We start from the raw sequence: 20,062 nt of genomic DNA on the forward strand, positions 1-20,062 counted from the left end.
CAAAAATGGAGAAATAAGAAACCGAAAAAAACGAAATTGCTCTTCTTTCCCTTCTCCACATTCACACCCTTTTGAGTTTTGACTAGGCATGTGTTGTTTATGTTTGTATAAAGCCAGGGCAATTTCGTTTTTTTCGGTTTCTTATTTCTCTATTTTTGGGACTGCAAAAAGCCAACACAACCCTGATTCTTTTTTTCTTTCTTGATTATCTCCATTTTTTTCAATGTTGGTTTGTTGAGATTAAAAAAACGATTTAACAAGAAGCAAATGTTAAAGATTTCAATAGAATCTAGCTGACTAGAGAAGGTTTTAATAACTCTTATGCTTAAAGAGTATCATACCATTAAATTTCTAACAAAAAAATGAGATATACACTAAAGTCCTAATATTTTCAACGATTTGACAAGAAAGTCCTAAACTTTATTTTTTCGACAATAAAGTCCTAATTGACGATTTGACAAGAAAGTCCTAAAGTTTATTTTTTTGACAAAAAAGTCCTAATTACCGGCTAACCGGGAAAAAATGGTAAAAGTGACAAAAACTGCCGGTAATTTGGACTTTACTGTCAAAAAAATAAAGTTTAGGACTTTCTTGTCAAATCGATGAAAATATTGGGACTTTACTGTATATATCCCAAAAAATAATAAACACAAAGGTTCTCTAGCGGATAAAACGTAGTAACTATTTCGTATTTAGTTTTATAAATTATATTATTTTTTTAGGTCGGAAGGTATGATGTAATCTTTATTATACTATTTTTTCTGTCATATAAGCATCAAGTTTATGTTTTTACATACAAATAGTAGTTACCATGACTTGTCACACTATATTCTTTTTAACAATTTAATTTAAATAAAAACTTAAAATTTCATTAATTGAAATAAAAAAATACGTAGTACAATTATATATAACACCCGTAGATCCGAGCAAAACAATTAATATATAATAGGCTATAAAAACCACATTTTGATAGAAGAATATTTTGAGTAAATAATCTTAACCAAAGTTATAGTGTATGTAACAAGGATTCCGTACATATAAATAATTCCGAAATCCGACTAAGTATGAAAAGGCTATGCATCTTCGAAGTTTCGCGATTAAACCAACACGACTCTCAGTATCGTAAAAAGTGATTTTTTGATAGATTACTTATTAGGCCAAGTGATCTAAACGAAAGTTGTAGTAGTCGTAAAAACCGAGAACGTGGATATAAAGAACGTCCAAATCTGACTTCGTGAGATGAAGTTATGATTTTTTGAAGTTTCGGCGCAATAACGCGACACATAAATCGAAATTCAAATTGGTCAATTTTTTAGGAAAAACAATCTAAATGAGAATTCAATATCTTGTAAATATGAACATGTCGATATAAAGACATTCGAGAATGGGTACCGAATGAGAGAGTTACGATTTTTATATGGACATTAACAGTCTAAGCCTGTAAAAATATAACTTTAAAAATAAAGTCTAAATTAGCCGCACCTAAATGAAAGTTGTAGATCTCGTCGATAGCTACACGTGGATATAAAGAACGACAAAAACGGAGCTCGTATGAGGAAGATACCAATTTTTAAAGATTTATAAAAAAAATTGCGCGCAGGCGTGCGCGCCTCTGACATACCACATGATTTCGACACATGTCACCACTCAGAAGATGCCACATCACCAACCCTGACCAAGCGTGCGGTGTGCATAGACAACATGCGCGACGCGCACTATAAGATGGTGAATTTCAACTCATTTCCTCCATTCCTTTTCACCCAGAATCCCCCGGAGTACCTTCCACCCTCTATTCCTGATTAAGTTGGGAATATCATCCAGACTTAATCTACATAACCGTTTTGCTTTATTAACTAATTTACTATTTAATTTTATTAGATAGATATCTTTAACAAGCCAAACTTGCGGAAATGTGACATAATGTCTAACCAATATTCGCGAGGAATGACGACGTATATAATTTCATTTGATATAATTTCTTTACATAATTATTCATATATATATATATATATATATATATATATATATATATATATATATATATATATATATATATATATATATATATATATAGTTAATCCTATATATTTAATAATTATCTTTGCTTTTATATCTTTGATAAGTTATGGTACAGTTAAGTATATTGCCTATCCTTACATTTCGTTTTGATATAGTTTTATTTCATAATTATTCTGATACGTATATATATATATATATATATATATATATATATATATATATATATATATAATACCATATCCATATAATAATTATTAGGTTCTTGATATTTATAGGATATTAGAGCAGAGTAACAGCTAAGTACGGTGCATATCCTTAAATTTGACCAGCAATACTTCTAGGTACTACGTTATCGTAGGAAATCGGTCAGCATAATATCTAGGTATAATCTTTTCATAGTATATCGGACAGTATAACGGCTAGGCATAATATATTTGCTTAAAATTAGGCAGAGTATCTGCGGGGCGTACTATTAATCCTATGATTTTGGCAAGGTAACGATAGAGTATAATATTTAATATTTTGAGTGAGCAGAGTAGCAATATAAAATATATCATGTGAAAATATTATTTATAACGCAAAGATATATAACACTTTGTGATAAAATAACAAGCAGTCCCCCGTATATTTTTATACAATGATGGAAAAAATGGCCGTGAAACTCACCATTATTTTTCTGGAACGACATACTCTGAGTGTGCCACGTTTCTCGAACGGTTCATGCAAGAAAGTATCAAAAAGCTATACTAATGTGAGCTAGGTAATCCCTTATTATCTGGGATAACTGCTATTCGTAACGATGAAGATTATGCTACTTTCATTTTTGATGCTTTTGGAACCGATGGTTTTATTTCCCTATACGTGGACCATGATGGTCAAGGAATAGAGGATTGGTTTGGCTTTGAGATAAAAGAAGAAGAAGAAGATGGTGACGATTCATGCATTGATGGTGGTGAAAATGAAAACGAAATTGATAACCTTAAAGATGTGGAGGTGGAATTTAATGAGGATATAGTCACTATGAACAGAAAATAGGGTGATGAGTTTCTGATTAAATTATGTGTTGAAGAGGAAGAGGGAAATGATAACAACATTAATGATGATGGGGTTAATAGGAGGAAAATGTAACTCAACAACATTCGATTTTTAATGAGGCAACTCCATGGAAAAAACAGTACCCTATACTTGATATGAGATTCAAAGATCCAACTCAATTAAAATCTATGTTATGCAACTATATTGTTGCCAATGGGTACCAACTTTGCTTTGAGAAAAATGATAGAAAAAAATTATTGGTTAAGTGTTGTAAGGGTGAAGCGGGAAAGTGCTTGGTTTGTAGAGCGGTGCTTGACTTGCAGGAAGGTCAAGGCCGAGCATCAGCGGCCTCATGGTAAGGTCCAGCCGCTACCCATTCCCATGTGGAAGTGGGAGGAGATCACGATGGACTTCATTGCGAAGTTACCAAGGACGGCGAGGGGTGTAGATGCCATATGGGTGATTGTGGATAGACTGACGAACAGTGCCCATTTTATTATGATATCAGAAAGTATATCCGTAGAGAAGTTGGCGGATATTTACGTGCGTGAGGTAGTGGCTAGACATGGGGTTCCTGTGTCGGTAGTCTCTGATCGTGATGTTCGGTTCACATCCAGGTTCTGGAAGAAATTCCACAAGGAGTTGGGCACTCAGCTACATTTTAGCACGGCGTACCACCCCCAGACCGACGGTCAGAGTGAGAGAACGATCCAGACACTGGAGGATATGCTGTCGGGCATGCGTGTTGGATTTTGGAGGGAGTTGGGATACGTATCTCCCACTGGCAGAATTTTCGTACAATAACAGTTATCATGCCAGTATCGATCGAGCTCCGTTTGAGATGTTATATGGTCGGAGGTGTAGGACCCCGGTTTCTTGGGATGAGGTTGGGCACCGGGTCATGGGGAGCACTGATGTAGTGCTCAAGACCACCGAATTGATTCAGCAGATGCGCGACCGGTTGCGGGTCGCGCATAGCCGTAAGAAAAGCTATGCCGACTTACGGCGATCAGATCTTGAGTTTCAGGCGGGGTATTTCGTGTTGCTGAAGGTGTTGCCCTGGAAAGGGATCATCAGGTTTCGGAAGAGGGGCAAACTGGGGACTCGGTATATAGGCTCGTTCAGGATCATGAACCGGGTGGGCAAAGTGGCATATCGCTTGGATCTGCCAGAGGATTTTAGCCAGATTCACAACACGTTCCATGTGTCGCAACTTCGGAAGTGTGTCACAGACGAGGCTGCGGTTGTCTCGTTGGGTGATATCCAGGTGGATGAGAGCTTAAACTACATCGAGAAGCCCGTTGCCATCTTGGATAGGAAGACGAAGGCTCTTCGGAATAAGTAAGTAAGACTGGTGAAAGTGCAATGGCAACATCGGAAGGGCTCCGAATGGACTTGGGAACCGGAAGAAGAGATGCGAGATCATTACCCATTTTTGTTTGAGTCAGCAGACTTCGAGGACGAAGTCTAGTTCAAGTGGGGGAGACTTGTAACACTTGGTTTGAATTGGAAAGGATTTAAGCATGGACTCGGCGAGTTGGGAGGTCAACTCGTCGAGTAGGGTCGTGAGATCATGAAACGCGGAATGGGACCGACTCGGCGAGTCCAAGCTGTTTAAAGAAAACCCTAAATTTTAGGTTTGCCCCCTATATAAACGTCATTATCCACCCCAGTAGCCTCCCTTAGCACCATAGAAGAACGTTTACGGCCGCACACCCTCTTGTGTGTGAAGTAAGATCAATTGGGAGCTTATCCTTGAGATTTTGGGGAGGATTTCAAGTTTGAAGAGGAAGTATTAAGGGAGAAGTGTTAGATCAAGCATCTATTTCGTCTTAGGCATTGAATTGAGGTATGAATCTATTACCTTGAGCCTAGATTCTGTTTGAGAATTGTGACCAACTTTGAGGAAATAGAAGCAACCTTGGATCTGGACCTATCACAAGGATATGGTTCCAGATCTGGACCTTCTTAGGTCCCAAACATCATAAAGTTGCACCTTTTATTAAGCCCATTTCCTCTCCATGCATGAAAACCTTGTTTGAAGGTTAGTTTTGGTGATTATGGCCATGTGAGGCTTTGCATGCACGTAAAGTTTGCAACTTTACGTGTTATCCACACTAGTAGAGTATAGATCTGAAGTTTGGGACCTTGAGTCCCACTGGAAGAGGCCGTAAACATAAGGGACTAATAGGGACTCGACGAGTCGTGCAAGAGACTCGGCGAGTCGAGAGGGTTTCCTCGTTCACGGCCAAGGGTTTACGGCCAAGGGTTTACGGTCAAGGGTGTACGGTTGGTGGTTTACGGTCGTAAACATCAAGGAACTCGACGAGTCCCTCGGGTGACTCGGCGAGTCGATGAGTTAAGCAGGGAACCCGACGAGTGAATGATTGTACTTGGCGAGTCAAGGTCAATATGGACTGTTGACCTTGACTATAGACTTTAACTTTGACTAGGGTTGACCCTAGGGGTATTTATGGGATTATGTTGACTTATTTACTCATTGATTATAGGCAGTTGGGAAGAGCAGCATAGGGCATACCTGAATTCAGTTGCCGATTCAGCTTTGTGAGGTGAGTTTTCTCACCATACCAATGGGTCTAAGGCACCAAGGCCGGCCCATTTTGTGATAGTTGGTTTACTTGTTATGTAGAGGTGTGATATGTATGTGTTCATGATATGTGGTAGAGATAGCCTTCGTGGCTAACGGTAGAGATAGCCTTATGACTAATGGTAGAGATGGCCTTATGGCTAATGGTAGAGACAGCCTTTATGGCTGATGGTAGAGATAGCCTCTGTGGCTAACAGTAGAGATAGCTTCATGGCTAATTGACATGTGATAAGTGGTAGAGGTAGCTTTATAGCTAATGTGATATGTGGTTTGTGTGGGGTATGCTCCGGGGGACTCACTAAGCTTTCAGCATACCGTTTGTGGATTTGTTTCAGGTACTTCGGAGCCCAAGGGTAAAGGCGAGGCGTGATGATGCGGCGTGCACTCTATCTCTCTTTTCCGATCAGGTTTGGAGGACACTCTGATGTTTTGAAAATAATAATGTTGTAATGTTGGTGATTTTGAAAACAATTATTGGAATCTTTATGTTTTATGAAAAATGGTTGACTAATTAAAAATGAAAAATTTCTTTGTAAAATTTGGGTTGTTACAACTTGGTATCAGAGCCTTAGTTTGAGGGATTCAGGCATACCCTCGGGTGTGTCAGGACTCAAACTAAGGAAATGGTAAATTGTTTTCAAAAATGACATAAAAAGCTTTTGAAAGAAGGAAAAGATGAGAGTGCAACGCGCGTGATCAGCCGAGCCAAGTAAGTAGATCCCCAATATGCTAGTCATGCTATTCTGATATTTGAACTTGGATGATCATATGGAATTTGCTATGTGTATGCTTTTAAAATTATATACGGTTCAGAGCTTATAGCCTTAGAATGATCGATTTGGCCTTATTTCCTGTTCCTTGTCTGGTTGTGGTCCTAGGGTAGAATCTTTTATTCGAAAGTCTATTTGATCCTCTTCTGTGTATAATTTGCATGCATAAAGGCAACATGTTATGATTGGTTTGTTTGATGCGGGTAGAGAAATCTTATAACAGTCTAGGATTTGGGTTATGTGGTGGTTGGTAGTATATGGTTTATTTGGGGCGAATTGAAGTTATCATGTCGAGTCTTGGGGAAAGGTACAGGTAGGTGTGGAAGGTAGTATTGGGCCCGTACTACTGGAAGCACAGGATCTGTACCCGAGCCAATGTTAGATCTGACGACTTCAAGGAGGACCGGTGTGGAGAGATCCGTTTTATGGAAATCCTGATCGTTATGATTTATGACATTCCAGTTCAGCATGGTAGTGACACGTTTCGGGACGGGAGGATCAGGATCAGGATCTAGATCCAGGAATGGATCGGGTGACACTACAAACGGCATAGATGAGAGGCTGTGCGAGCTTATTGCAGCCGAGGTTACCAGGGGCATCCTTGACGTTACCCCAGTCATTTTTTGGACGGTCAAGGAGGGCATAATGGAGATCATGGAGGAGAGACTCAGATCATTTAGGATTGAGATTGTTGCGGGCCAGTTGGGGGCCCGAACTCCCTCGTTCCGGGAGTTCAAGGCGTGTGGGGCGCCAGAGTTTTTCGGGGTCAGGGACCCCATTGTCAGCCGACGCTGGGTGGCGGATATCGAAAACGCCCAGCGTACGAGTTCTTGCTCGGATGTTGTAACGCCCGTAGATCCGGGCTAGTCAATTTAAAGACAATAAGCATCAAAAATGACTTTTGATGGAAGATTATTTAGAAGGAATAATCTTAACCAAGTGGTAGTATATGTTACAAGGGTTCCGTACATATAAAGAACGCCGAAATCCGAGTTATAACGAAGAAGTTATGGCCCGTCGAAGTTTTACGGCGAAACCGGCACGACACTACGCGACGTAAATAGTGAATTTATGACAGAGGACTTTTTAGACTTATTGGTCTAAACAAAAGTTGTAGTATACGTTAAACCGAGAGCGTGCATAAAAAGAACGCCCAAATCTGACTTCGTATGAGGAAGTTATGATTTTTCTAAGATTTGGCTTAGCAGTGCACAGCTCGAAACTCGAATTTGAGATCGAGCGGTTTTTGGCCAACGCGACCTAAATGACAGTTGAAGATCTCATTAATAGGAACTCAACGATAAAAAGACAGACGAAAACGGAGTCTGTATGAAGAAGTTACGAATTTTACGTGGACATTTAACAGTGTAATCTTCTCATACTATTAAATTTAAAATTGGTCGAGAATTAGCCGATGGAGTCAAAAGGAAAGTTGTAGATATTGTCTTTACCTACGCGTGGTAATAAATAATGTCAAAAACGGAGTTCGTATGCGAAAGTTATGAATTTTTAAAGATTGACTGTTTTACCTGCGCCCGACGCCACGTGTCAGCACCAGACTTCGCCTTGGAGCCTACGCAAGGCTCACGACGTGAGCACCCTTTCTCACGACGTGAATCGGCCCAGAAAGCCTATAAATAGAGGCGTAAATCACCCCCAAAACTCACACCTTTCATACTCTTTCTCTCCCATTACCCCCAAACCCTCTTCCCCCTTCCCTAGCACCTCCTTGGTGTTAGAGGCGAGTCCCGGAGCGCTGGAAGGCTTCGAGAAGAAGAGCTTTCGGCTCAGAAGTTCTGCCCCTGCAGAGCCTGGCTCCTAGCCAAACCCCTGGTAAGTGAGATATGCTTACCCTACCTTAAGTATAGCTTATGTTTAAATATGGTAATGTTATTAGGACCTTATAATGAGTATTTGGGCTATTATTATGGGTTATATAAGTGCCGTTATAATATCTTTTTAACTACTCGCGGTACGGGGAATTGGTTTTAAAGGGCCGCATAGGGTTGTTGGATTTCAGAAGTGCTATATGCCAAAATGGTCATGCCCTCTGGTGTTTTATGTATGGCCCCTGTCTGTACATAGTAGGTGAAGAGTATTGTTTAACGCTTATATAATAGTAATAATAGCTAGACTATTAATTAGTCTCGGCGAATATTAGACTAAACTCTAGTGGTAATGATACTAGGTTCTGTCAAAGGATGTGTTTGAAGTAAACGAAGTGCTGTCCGAGTACCGAGTCACCACCTTATCAGGTGAGTGCATAGTTACTTTCATCTTACACATAGATATGAAGTATTTTATATAAATTACGTGCTATGTGTGCATATTGTCCGAATACTTGTTGTCTATGCTGAATGAAATATTTTATACATGTTTTAAATGATTTAAATTGTATATGTATTTTATATATACAAAATATGTTGGGTAAAACATGGGTAGATGAAATATGAATTGAATGTTGAGATAAGAGGTGATATAGACCATGAGATAAGGGTGAGAGGTGAACAATGAGAGAAGCCTTTTACCCAAGTGTGGCCCCGTCATCTAGCAGAGTGTGGATGACAACCATGGACTATTCTACACAGTCCAGTGGAACACTAGCAGGCTCGCAACCTGTAGGTGTTGTGAACGATGTGTTCACCCGGTGTACTCTAAACCCTGGCGATCATGCGGACTTGGTGCCTAAACCTTGGCGATCATGCGGACTTGGTGCCTAAACCCTGGCGACCATGCAGACTTGGTGCCTAAACCTTGGCGACCATGCAGACTTGGTGCCTAAACCGTGGCGATCATGCAGACTTGGTGCCTAAACCATGGCGACCATGCAGACTTGGTGCCTTAACCCTGACGACTATGCAGACTTAGTGCCCGTTGTGTAAACCGTGGCAACGATGGACTTCGTGCCGATTCCTTAGGATGATCCTTAGGAATGAATGAACGAGGAATAGCTGATTCTTAGGTTAGATCCTTAAGAGTAAAGAAGATAATGGGGATGGGTAATTGGGTTGATTGTTTGATGTTTAAACATAATAATTATATTATTGTGGGTTGAAAACCCTATGTACTCACCAGGTTTCTCAACCTGACCCACTCAGTTTATTTGAATCATAGGTGTCGATATGAAGTTACATTACACTGAGAGATTAAGGAGATATAAATCACTAGTGATAATGAATGTAAGTTTTGTTTATGCTTATGTTTCTGTATTGACGATGACATCCCAATTTTTTAAAATGAATAAAAATACATTTCTTCGGAAATTCTTTGATAACGTATTTATCATGTTTTTTTTCTGGGAACAAATTCCGCAACATTTTTATTAAAAAGGGTACTCTGATTTTTATAAAGCATAAACAAAATCGGTCTTTTCTGGCCGCGAAAATGGGGATGTCACAAATGTGGCAAATGTTGGGTTTGCTTCTTGCATACTGAGAGACAGAGCCCGGGATTGGTGGGGCGAGGTTACTAGACAGGTGGGACCAGCCGGGGTGGCTGATGTGACAACCCAAAACTTTGTCCGTTTCCGTTACGTGATTTCCGATAATAAAATTTCGAATTCATTAACTTTTCCGTCAAACTTCTTGGTTTAGAAAATAATCTAGTTATATAAAATTAAATTATTTACGAGTTGGAACCAAAAGCCGCGTGGAAACCCGAATATCCCGAAAACCAAACAATTCCGGCCGAAGTAAGGTTACGACCGTAAACCCGTTTACGACCAGTAAAGAGTGGACCCCACCACCGACCTCAAAACCCCTATAAATACGAGACCTACACCTTCATTTGAACACTTCTGGCCAAAAACTATCTCCTTCTCTCTCTAAGAACCTTGACCATAAACACCTAAAAACACCTTCAAACTTCGGGAAACATCGAGAAACACCGTTTGGAGTCACTTCGGAACGACTGGAGCACTTATCACTTCGAAAACATCACCGTTGTTCTTGAGTTTACGGTCCATCGTCAAAGACCGTAAACCCTGTTCTTGAGTTTACGGTCCAAGCCTTCAAAGACCGTAAACCTTGTTCTTCAGTTTACGGCCGTAAACTCACCAAGCCTTCAGAAACTGTAAACTACCAGTCGACCGTAAACTCTTGTTCACGGCCGTAAACACCTTTTAAGTGGGGCATTTGGCTGAAAACCCACTTTCATCGATTCGATCGAGTCCCGGTAACATTCCTCAACCGAATACAAGTGTTCTTCTAACACTTTATCTAACGAAATCGCTAATTTAGATACATATATGTATTTATTTGATAATAGGATTCCATTAAGTGTCACGTGCAACAACTCGAGGATCTTCATTTCAGTCAGCGCTTTCACCCAAGAACGGTGAGTTCATACCCCTACTTTTTCCGCATTTTTAATGTTTTCAGGGGGGGGGGGGAATACAAGCTAAACATAAATGTTTTCAAAAACTCATGCAAATCTCATACTTTAACCCTTTTGTACTGTGTTGAGCATAAGGGACGTTTTCACTAGAATTGCATAGTTTTTCCGGACACGCTATTCGCAACGTTTTACATGCAAACTATAATCGGTATAGTTTGGGATTTTTCTAAAACATATCAAGTATAGAAACTTTCACTACTAAACATATGCACTAAGACAGAAACCGTTTACAGTTTACATCATTACTTTATCATGGTATTCATAACTGTAATTATCACTATATACGGTATACATACGGATTTTCACTACGGTAGAACGCTACTACACTACATGTAAACTAGATTGTACGATACTGTGAGGCGCTACTTCACTACTGTACCCTTAGGTGTACAGGGATAAATCCTACCATAGTATAACCAGAGTCTCCTGGAGGGAGAGCGTGAGATTTGTGAATAGATCTATTCGGGACTGACAATCCCACATCTGGACTGCTAGCTACAGTTGGGCGGGCACGCCTGAGATGTACAAATGTCATTTAACTCGACGCCTGAAGAACGTTGGAAAGGTCTCTAGTCATATCAAGCATGGTTATACGACTCACAATATGTATAAATCACCTTTAGTTTACAACTTAACACTCTTCAACAGTTTTATTTACATTAAATAGAACTAATACACACTACAACTGGAGAACTTTCAGGGTTTTCAAACAGAAACGAGCATACAATGGTTTCACACACGAAATACTATTACATCATGATTAGCATTAGTTAGTCACATGAAGTAATAATTTCGCATATCACTACAGTTTTCAGTGACAAACATTCATTGTTTTGTACAGAATTGAAAACACCACTTTCTCACTAAAGAAAATATCGGATTTTCTTGGAACTATATAAATATTTTCCGAACTCATCAACGATTTTCACTACAAACCACCACTTATGAACTCACCAGCTTTATGCTGATACTCTTTCAAACTGCTTGTATTCTCAGGAAATCAGTAGACAGGTACTTGCTGGATTTTCGAGGAACTGGAGCAATAAGAGTTTTAAGTTTATACTATACAAAGCTATTGAATGTAATTCAAACAAAGTTTCAAACTGATGTAAACATTTTTATTTTAGTATTCACTGTACTGGTTGAGTTTCTATGATTGCTATTATTCATTGGTTGTGATGCTACACATGACGTCCTCCGCCTCGGAACGTTTCCGCCATCGGTTTCGGGGTGTGACAGCTGAGATGACGTGGGCCGAGTTTGTTCGGCGATTTGATCTGGAGTTTGCGCCACCCATTGAGGTGCAACGATTAGTGCGAGAGTTTCATGATTTGCATCAGACCACCAAAGACTGTGGCGGAAATCACCGCCAAGTTTTGGGAATGAGCTTTGTTGATTCCGCAATACGCTACCGATGAGGAAATGAGGCGGACCCGATATCATTCCATGCTGAGGGACGATATTCGGGAGTTTGTAAGCTTTACGGGGTGTAAGACCCTGAATGAAATGGTGGAGAAGGCCCGGGAACGGGAAATAGAGCTGGAATCCCGCACGAAGCGGAAGCCTGAGCAAACTCAGGCAACAGTAGGACATGCTAAGAAGCCTAAGACGTCAGACACTCCCAGCAAGGGTCAACAGGGTCGGGGCCGATGTGCCAAGTGTAGCCGGGTACACAGTGGAGCTTGTCGTATCGCAGGCTCGGGATGTTATGCATGTGGCCAGCAGGGCCATATGAGCAGGGATTGCCCCGTGAAGGGCTTAATCTGTTTTCACTGCAACCAGACCGGCCATAAGTGGGTCAACTGTCCGAAGTTGCAGGGAGGAGGAGGAGCGGTGGTGGCGTCTGCGCCCGCCACAATGAGAATTACCGATGGCCGCCCTGTTAAGGCGGATGGTCCAACGGTAAAGAGCCAGGAATTTCAGCTGACTACCGAGGAGGCACGGGCAGCGCCAGACGTTGTGGCTGGTACATATTTATTCTTCTCTACTCTATGGACCTGTTTCGCTTATGTGTATTATATGCTTGTATAGGGACCTTTTTGGTCAATGGTATGTCTGCTCACGTCTTATTTGATTCGGGTGCTACTCGACCGTTTGTATCTCTTGCGCTTAGCAAGAAGTTCCGGGAAGTGCCGGGAACTTTAGATTCCCCGCTCGAGGTGGAGATTGCAGATGACTGCACAATTAGTGTTGCGAGGGTGTATCGGGACTGTGTCCTGAATGTGCTTGGTGAGAGATTCTGTGTTGACCTAGCCCCGATACCATTGCAAGGGCTGAAAGTGATTATCGGAATGGATTGGTTGCGGGCCAACGGGGCCATGATTGACTGTGAGCACCCGTTGGTGAGGGTTTGAACCCTAAGTGGGGGAGAACTGGTAATACATGGTGATAGGGCATCGCAGGGGCCGACCCTCTGTTTGTCTGCAAGGGATAGGAGGTTCCTGCAGCAGGGTTGTTCGGGATTTCTGGCATATATCTCAGATACAAGGGTAGAGATCACGAAGGATGTAGGCAGTATGCCAGTTGTTCAGGACTTTCGAGATGTTTTCCCCGAAGAGTTACCAGGGGTGCCTCCGGAGAGGCAGGTGGAGTTTCGCATCGATTTGGTGCCGGGTGCCGCTCCGATAGCAAAGGTGCCATACCGGTTGGCACCACCGGAGATGCAAGAACTCTCTACGCAGCTTCAGGAGCTGCTAGACCGAGGGTTCGTTCGTCCGAGCAGTTCCCCGTGGGGAGCACCGATTCTTTTCGTGAAAAAGAAGGATGGATCGCATAGAATGTGCATCGATTATAGGGAGTTGAACAAACTAACGGTAAAGAACCGTTATCCGTTGCCAATGATCGATGATTTGTTCGATCAGCTGCAGGGTGCGTCTTGGTTTTCCAAGATTGATCTTCGGTCGGGATACCATCAGATGAGGATTCGGGATGAGGATATACCGAAGACGGCTTTCAGGACTCGGTATGGGCATTATGAGTTTGTAGTGATGCCGTTTGGACTTACCAATGCCCCGTCAGCATTTATGGACCTTATGAATAGGGTGTGTAGACCGATGCCGGATCGGTCGGTGATCGTTTTCATTGATGATATTCTGGTCTATTCTAAGACCAAGGAGCAGCACGAACAACACTTAAGGGAGGTGCTGGAAACCCTAAGGGCGGAGAAGCTGTATGCCAAGTTCTCCAAGTGTGATTTTTGGCTGCGAGAGGTACAATTCTTGGGGCATATCATCAACCAGGAGGGTATTTCGGTTGATCCAGCCAAGGTTGAGGCTGTGATGCGGAGGGAAGTACCGAAGAATGCATCAGAGATTCGTAGCTTCTTGGGTTTAGCGGGTTATTATCGGAGATTTATCCAGGACTTCTCCAAGATTGCGGTGCCATTGACCCGTCTGACCAAGAAGAATGTGACGTTTCGGTGGGGTACGGATCAACAGTTGGCCTTCGAGACCTTGAGGCGGAGATTGCGCGAGGCTCCGATCCTTGTTCTACCAGAGGGATTAGATGATCTGGTGGTGTACTGTGACGCATTGATTTCAGGGTTAGGTGCGGTACTGATGCAGAGAGGACACGTGATAGCATATGCCTCGCGGCAGTTGAAGCCGCATGAGGCAAATTACCCTACTCACCATCTGGAACTGGGGGCAGTGGTGTTTGCCGTCAAGATTTGGAGGCATTACTTGCATGGAGTGCGGTGTACCATTTAGACCGACCATAAGAGTCTGAAGAATTTGATGGACCAACAGAACCTCAACATGCGACAAAGAAGGTGGTTGGACGTGCTAAAAGACTATGATTGCGAGATTCTATACCACCCAGGGAAGGCCAACGTAGTGGCCGATGCCTTGAGCCGTAAAACGGCAGGTTCCCCGATGGGGAGTGTGTGTTTGAGGATGACGGTGATCTCTCCATTGTTGGAGATGATCAAAGAGGCTCAGGTTGAGGGAGTGAAGAAAGATAATTGGAAGGTAGAGAGGATTCGAGGACAATATCCTCTGTTTGTTAAGGATAGTCGTGGCCTCTTGACGCAGTGTGGCCGGGTGTGGGTACCGGTGACCGGGGGAGTGAGACAGAAGATATTAGAGGAAGCGCATAAGTCCAAGTTCTCTATACATCCAGGAGCTACGAAAATGTATAGGGACTTGAGGCTGAGTTATTCGTGACCATGCATGAAGCGGGAAATTGCTTGGTTTGTAGAGCGGTTCTTGACTTGTAGGAAGGTCAAGGCCGAGCATCAGCGGCCTCATGGTAAGGTCCAGGCGCTACCCATTCCCATGTGGAAGTGGGAGGAGATCACGATGGACTTCATTACGAAGTTGCCAAGGACGACAAGGGGTGTGGATGCCATATGGGTGATTGTGGATAGACTGACGAAGAGTACCCATTTTATTCCGATATCAGAAAGTATATCCGCAGAGAAGTTGGCGGATATTTAGGTGTGTGAGGTAGTGGCTAGACATGGGGTTCCTGTGTCGGTAGTCTCTGATCGTGATGTTCGGTTCACATCCAGGTTCTGGAAGAAATTCCACGAGGAGCTGGGCAGTCAACTACATTTTAGCACGACGTACCACCCCCAGACCGACGGTCAGAGTAAGAGAACGATCCAGACACTGGAGGATATGTTGCGGGCATGCGTGTTGGATTTTGGAGGGAGTTGGGATCGTATCTCCCACTGGCAGAATTTTCGTACAATAACAGTTATCATGCCAGTATCGATCGAGCTCCGTTTGAGATGTTATATGGTCGGAGGTGTAGGACCCCGGTTTGTTGGGATGAGGTTGGGCACCGGGTCATGGGGAGCACTGAGGTAGTGCTCAAGACCAACAGATTGATTCAACAGGTGCGCGACCGGTTGCGGGTCGCACAGAGCCGTCAGAAAAGCTATGCCGACCGACGGCGATCAGATCTTGAGTTTCAGGCGGGGGATTTCGTCGTAGGCAGACTTCGAGGACGAAGTCTAGTTCAAGTGGGGGAGACTTGTAACACCTGGTTTGAATTGGAAAGGATTTAAGCATGGACTTGGCGAGTTGGGAGGTCAACTCGTCGAGTAGGGTCGTGAGATCATGAAACGCGGAACGGGACCGACTCGGCGAGTCCGAGCTGTTTAAAGAAAACCCTAATTTTTAGGTTTGCCCCCTATATAAACGTCATTATCCGCCCCAGTTGATGGGTTTTAGGTACAACAAATAAACTAGAAAACAATTCCTAAGTTCACATGCAACCTACTTTGGATCTATGTTTTAACTATTGAACATACAACTTAGAATTGCAAAACAAGAACCCTAGAGGAGAGAGGCTAATTTCGAAATTAACAAACTAGGGTTTAGGGTTTACATACCTTTCAATTGATATAGCAAACAATTGATATTCCCTTGATCTTGATCTTGATCTTCTTGGAAGCTTTAGCACCACAAGTGTAATGCCTCTAATGGAATCACACCCAAACTAGCAAGAAGGAAAGTAGAAGAGAGAGAGGAGAGGGAGTATGCAAAATCTCGGCCTTAGGGTTTCTTCAAAAGAAAGAGTACACAAAATGTGAGCCAGGAGGCTCCTTAAATAGTTGAGGGATCTAGGGTTTAAGGGAAACCCTAGTTATCCTTTGCTTAGGGCCTAAGCAAACCCAAGGGCCTTATCCAAGCCCCTATGGACGAAATTATTAGGGTTTCCCCTAAAGATTTCGTCCACCCTCTTCCAAGGGGGTTCTAGAGCCTTCCACTCAACTATTAGATAATTGCAAACTAGTCCCTGCACCTTATAATTAATTCTTTTAACCCCAAAATCAATTCTGATTAATTTCTGGCTAACAATTAATTAAACATAATGATTTCTAATTAATATATTAATCTTTTAACATATTAATAAATCATTTATATATATATTAATTTATTAATCTTATAAATTAATATCTCTCCTTTCATAATTTCCTTGTCCAGTTGCTAGGTTGAGGGCAACCCAAAAGGACTGTGCTGCTATCAATTCAAGTACATACCAATTATAGTTATGGGCTTAGACACCTAATCCAACAGTCTCCCACTTGGATAAGTCTGTAACTATAATTGCTAGTATGCCTTCTAAATTTGACCAGCAAATTGTAGCTTCCAAAAAGCTGCTGCCGAACTCTGACCCAGTCAGTTACGTGTCCTAAGATAAGTGATCATATAACCCTTCGTTCTGCTTGATATCCCCAGACAAAAGACATGGAATGTAATCAATCTGTTTGTCCAGAATCTATGTTTCCCGATTCCTGATTTGTGATGATGAAGGACTTCTAATCGAACACATCAATTTAGTCCTGGCTGGGCCCAGCACATAAGTCAACACCAAATCATCGAGGGGCCCACAGATATCGCTTTTCCTGTTAGGGCAAAAGGAACGAATAAACGTTGACTCATATGCTTGTATCTTTTACTCATCAAATTATGCATGACAATACGTTTTATAACACCAAGTTACTGATGTGTTTTCGTATCACCAATGCACAACCGACTTGTAAATTACAACTCATATATCTTCGTTTCAAGATTATAAGATATTATCGTCTCAGTATTACTCGTGATGAATTCCATGAAGTAATACTCTGAGCGAGGGTTTATCCAATACTCAAATCTCAATTTCTGAGTACTCATGAACGTTGCAGCAATTCTATTGCCATATCTATCCTTAGACAATCTGCAATCCAATTCATGACAGTCTTAATTCACTACTTACTTCCAAGAGTACGAGCGACTGTGGAGTTTGAATAGTCTCATTATTCAGGAAGTAAAACATGCAAAAATGAAACACAATAATAAACAATCGACAAAAGGTAGTAGCCAAACTTATAAATAATACTTTATTATTTAATCACCAAAAGTCAATTACATTTACTTTGTTACAAGTTTCAAAAACTAATCTAACTACTAAAACTAATATCATCTTTCAGTCCTATGCTCCGAGCATGCTGAATATGCTTAGCCCTACTCAGACCCTTTGTGAGGGGATCTGCTGGGTTATCTTCAGATGACACCCTCTTTACTATAAGATGGCCTTCTTCAACTCTATGTCTAATGAAATGGTACTTTCTGTCGATATGTCTGGTCTTACCATGATCTCTCGGTTCCTTTGTCAAGGCAACCGCTCCTTCATTATCGCAGAACAGTTCCATAGGCTCCTGGATGGTTGGAACAACTCCGAGATCCCCGATGAAGTTCCTCAACCAAGCTGCTTCTTTCGACGCTTCACTTGCTGCAATGTACTCTGATTCACAAGTAGAATCAGCCACCGTATTTTGCTTGGAACTCTTCCAAGTAACTGCTCCTCCATTCAGTAAAAATACCCAACCCGACTGAGAACGGAAGTTATCTCTATCCGTCTGAAAGCTGGCATCACTGTAACCATCTACTCTCAAAGTATCACTGCCACCAAGCACAAGAACCCAGTCCTTTGTCCTTCGCAAATACTTGAGTATATTCTTAACTGCTATCCAATGAGCTCTACCTGGGTTTCCCTGATAGCGACTGACCATGCTCAAAGCAAATGCCACATCAGGGCGAGTACATGTCGTAGCGTACATGATCGATCCGACAGCGGAAGCATAAGGTACACGACTCATGTCATCTATTTCAACATCTGTACTCGGGCATTGAGTCTTACTCAATTTGGTATTGCTCTGGATAGGTAGCTCTCCCTTCTTGGAATTTTCCATACTAAACCTCTTTAGTACCTTATCCAAGTATGTGCTCTGACTAAGTCCAATTAGTCTCTTCTTTCTATCTCTCAATATTCTAATCCCAAGAATATAGGCAGCTTCTCCAAGGTCTTTCATGGCAAAACACTTTCCAAGCCAAGACTTAACTTCTTTCAAGGTTGGAACGTCGTTACCAATGAGTAATATGTCATCGACATACAACACCAGAAAAGTTACTATACTCCCACTAGCCTTGATATACACACAGAACTCATCTTCACTTCTAGAGAAACCAAACTCTTTGACTTTCTCATGGAAGCAAAGATTCCAACTGCGAGATGCTTGTTTCAATCCATAAATGGATTTCTCAAGCTTGCACACTCTATTGGGGAACTTTGCATCAACAAAACCCTCTGGCTGACTCATGTAAACATCTTCAGCCAACTTCCCATTAAGGAAAGCAGTTTTGACATCCATCTGCCAGATTTCATAGTCATGAAAGGCAGCTATGGCGAGCAATATCCTAATAGATTTAATCTTAGCCACTGGCGAAAAAGTCTCATCATAGTCAACCCCTGGGGTTTGAGTAAAACCTTTTGCAACCAGTCGAGCCTTGAATGTATGCACATTCCAATCCATGTCTGTCTTCTTCTTGAAGATCTATTTGCACCCAACTGTCTTGCGACCTGGTGCACTATCAACCAAATTCCAAACTTGGTTGTCATACATGGACTTAATCTCGCTGTCCATTGCCTCTTTCCACTTGGAAGCCTCTGGGCCTGCCATTGCTTCCTTATAAGTGACTGGTTCATCTAAGTTTACCAGTGTTCTGTCACTTATGAATGTGTCACCATCTGAAGTAATATGAAAACCATACAACTCAGGTGGCACACTCACCCTAGTGGATCTTCTAAGAGGTAATGAGTTATCAATTGGTTCAACAGGAATTGTTTCCTCTGGTTGAGTGCTAGTGTCATCTAAGGTTCCTTCATTGGCTGAATCTTGAATTTCTTCAAGGTCAATAGTGCTCCCACTGTCCACTTTGAATATGAGCTCTCTTTCAAGAAAGACTCCTCTTCGTGCTACAAAGACCACGTTTTCACTAGGCCTGTAGAACAACTATCCAAAAGACTGCTTTGGGTAACCAATGAAAACACATTTCTCACTTCTAGCTGCTAGCTTGTCGTGAGTCTCTCGTCTTACGAAAGCTTCACAACCCCAGACTTTAATGTGTGCTAACGAGGGAACTTTCCCTGTCCACATTTCGTGAGGTGTTTTGGCAACCTTTTTTGTAGGGACAAGATTGAGGATGTGGGCGGCTGTCTCTAAGGCATACCCCCAGAAGTGAATAGGAAGCGAAGCCCGACTCATCATAGAACGAACCATGTCTAACAAGGTTCGATTACGCCTCTCAGCTACACCATTTAACTGTGGTGTCCTAGGAGGAGTTAATTGTGAGACTATCCCACATTCTTTCAGATAGTCGTTAAACTCGATACTAAGATACTCCCCGCCTCTATCGGATCTAAGTATCTTTATCTTTCTGCCCAATTGATTTTCGACTTCATG

This window comes from Lactuca virosa, chromosome 1 (assembly GCF_052849685.1).
Source record: "Lactuca virosa cultivar CGN04683 chromosome 1, Lactuca_virosa_CGN04683_v6, whole genome shotgun sequence".
Lineage (NCBI taxonomy): Eukaryota > Viridiplantae > Streptophyta > Magnoliopsida > Asterales > Asteraceae > Lactuca > Lactuca virosa.